Below are 3,389 nucleotides of genomic sequence, written 5' to 3' on the forward strand. Positions count from 1 at the left end.
CTCCATCTTATCAGGCCTTCAAAACTAATATCTGAACATCCCATTCCCCCATTAGTCCTAAAGACTTTAGTCGCCTCATTACAGTGAGGAGATAAACATATATTGTGATAATTCCATCAACATACACCCACAGAACAATCCTATGACTTTATATTATCAAAGAGTATGTGGTCGCAGTAGCTTCAAAGGAATGGGATGCATCAACAACTCCTTCAAAAATTCAAATGAGCATAACAACCATCTATCAAATTTGCCACAAATAAGGCCACCTAGCTCATCAATTTTGGCCTTATTTTATTCTTAACTATAAGCCCAACAAACCAACAGATCACACAACACTTATAACCTCTTCAAACTAAGATCAAGATAAGTAATTTGACATAAAAGCCTCAAATCATGATTTCACAGCTGATTTCAAAAAATTACAGCAGTCCGAATCATATCAAATACAAGATCATGTCTTTATTCGCAATCACAATGTTGTCCCCATCAAAACTCCGATCAAGGATTGCTTTCTAATCCACTCATAAGCTTCTTCTCTCCAAATACTTTCACACTGGACAAATCACACATAATCTCATTTCCATCTCTCAACTTGCTTCTGCTAATAATAACATCATTTTGTTTGATGCCTCTAGCTACCAAATCAAAGATCAGACATTGCAACAAATGCTACTCCAAGGTTTCTGTCATGATGAACTCTATACCATTCCCATCCCCAAGCAAGCCATGCTATTGAAAACTACTACTAATGTCTAACATCATAGATTTGGTCATTTTAATAATGATGTATGACTTCTTATTTTAAAACATCAACCCTGTATTTGTATTCCAACACATACATCCTTTTGCAATTCATGTATTACAGCCAACCAACAAAGGCTACCTTTTCTTCTTCTAATAACCAGACCTACCATCCCTTAAAACGCATCCATACGGATGTCGTGGCACTATTCCCACATAACTCAAATCAAGGTTTTTAGTTTTATGTACTTGTTTTTGATGCATGGGTGTTTCATATAGTCCATAAATTTGAAAATCTAACACACTTCATAAAGTTCAAACAATAATTGAAAAGCAATTCAATGATCACATAAAATGTACAAGATCTTATGGTGGTGGGGAATTCAGGAGCTAACAATTTGATAAGTTGTGGCTGCACATGGCATTATTTATTATTTCTTTTACCATTACACACCCAAAAAAAAAAAGACATAGCAGAAAAAAATATCAAAATATCCTAGAAACTGTGAAAACCCTATGTGTTGCATCTAACTTGCCACTAAATACCTTGCCAGACACCAAACTAACATTTGTCCACTTAATCAACTGTATCTCCTCTTAAAACACTCTAAACTAATAACCTCTCAAGTCCTACACAAATATCCACCTGATTATAAACATATTCAGGCATATGGATGTCAATGCTTTCCTTGGTTTTCTCCCTCACATCAAAGCAAACTAGATCAAAGAAGTGTGCAGTGTGTCTTTATAGATTATTCAAAAAATTTCGAAGGCTATAAAGGCTTCCATTCTCAAAGTGGCAAGTTTTTTATATCAAGACAGTTCTGCTTCAACGAATACTTGTATCCCATTTCAGCTCCACTTCGCTTCATGTATCCTACTTGTTATACCTGCAAGAAAAACACAAAATTATCTTTTTTTTAAGTGCAATTTCATCTATAAACAGGTGCAAAATATAAAGGAAATTAAGAATGCTTTAGGACACATCACTTTCCACCTCCATAGCTTTTCTAGCTTGATTTTTAACATGACTCCAATATTCTATATCCACCATATTTAAACACGACTAACAAATATGTGTTCTCTTCTATCGTTGAAGTTATTCTAATAGTCAGATGAACAACTTAGTTTTAAAATTCAATCCAGTGGTTCTTGCAAAAAAAATAAAATAACATAGTAAAAATTGCTCCAGAAAAAGCTAGCTTAACACAATAAAAACATTAATAAAAGGGGCACTTATAGAAATATTACAATCAATCAAGACAAAAAATAAAAACAATATGTTTTTACATGTGAAGCTGCAAACAGAAATAAAAACATAATCAAATGCAATAGATAGACAACTTTTGTACATATAACACTAAAAGCAAATAACAAAGGTGCATATATCTAACATAGATTCTTTCGATTTTTGTATATCATCGACACCATTAGCACAACAAAAAAAAAACTGCATCTGCAAAACTCACCATAGTTTTTTCTAGATATTTTTCTATAGCAATTTATCAACCAGTTATACCAACAACAACAAGCAAATTAGAATTTGTTAAATCTCAATTTTTCTTAGAATTTAATGAAATTAAGAATTACTCATCCACAGTTTTTTTTTTTAAATCTTGAAACGAATAACTAAATATTTATCAATATTTAATAAATTTTTGTAGTAAATAAATATGAATCTAAATGATTTACAAAATCTACTTGTAGCCAACGAGCCTCTAAATCCCATACGTCAAGTCCTCTATTATAACCAGTCCAAAAATAACTAGAAGATCCACATTTCCATTGAAAAAACTGCATTCATTTCAATTTCCTCTCAAGTAAGAACGTCTTCCTATTTCAAAAGTTCACCTTTATCTTCCCCAATCCAAACCAAGTGGTCTTACACACAATACTGACGCTACGATTCCTTAACCTTGCTTCAATGACTTGCATCTATTACTAGGAAGGAAAACTTAACAAAAAGTAGGTCATTGAGTTCTGAAGCAATATTCAACAAATGCATGAATAAAACACCTAAACAAAAGCAATATTCATGAATAAAACAACAATACTGTAGCTCTGTTGTGCCCTCAATACATGAATAAAACAACAATTCGGCAAAATGCTGAAGCAAATCCAAACTATAACTTTAAATTTTTAGGGAAACTTTAAAATTAATTTCTTTTCATCTAATTCTCTGATAAGCCAAAACAAAAGCAAAACTTACCTCTGAGAGGGGCATCCGGTTCTTGGAATCTTGGTTGGCCACCTCCTGCTTTAAATTCTGAAGCATATCATCAATCTTGCATAAGAGCACAGATCATAGAGGTTAATATCAACAAAAATTAGTTTCCAGCAACTACATGTCATTTAAGACCTTTGAAGGAATCCCCAAACAAAGCACGCAGTGCGTCACCTTCGGTAAAAAAGTGGAGCAGGGCAAGGAGAAATGTGTGACGCTTTCTGTGAATTGAGCGGGACCGGAGCTCAGAGTAGATGCAGAGTAGAGCAAGGAGAAAGGGAATTCGATGTGACCTTCGAGTTTTAGAGAATGGAGCAGGAAAACGGAAGGCGCATATTTTAGTTGTATCAGTTCTTTTCAGAAGAAGCTTAATCTACATTCAGCAAAATTAATGGAATCCTCTACAAATCTGCATCCCAAG

At 33.6% G+C, this 3,389-nt stretch overlaps 1 long non-coding RNA gene across 1 annotated transcript; it reads right to left on the reverse strand.

Annotated features, from left to right (window-relative positions):
* Positions 1–1,121: 1,121 nt before the first annotated feature.
* On the reverse strand, positions 1,122–3,217 carry LOC110037525. The gene is made up of 3 exons (XR_002295346.1): positions 3,143–3,217; positions 2,954–3,028; positions 1,122–1,634 (listed from the first exon to the last, which is right to left on the reverse strand). It is a non-coding gene; the product is annotated as an uncharacterized LOC110037525 (long non-coding RNA).
* Positions 3,218–3,389: the final 172 nt, after the last annotated feature.

The sequence above is a fragment of the Phalaenopsis equestris genome, unplaced genomic scaffold (genome assembly GCF_001263595.1).
Source record: "Phalaenopsis equestris unplaced genomic scaffold, ASM126359v1 Scaffold220607, whole genome shotgun sequence".
NCBI classification, from domain to species: domain Eukaryota; kingdom Viridiplantae; phylum Streptophyta; class Magnoliopsida; order Asparagales; family Orchidaceae; genus Phalaenopsis; species Phalaenopsis equestris.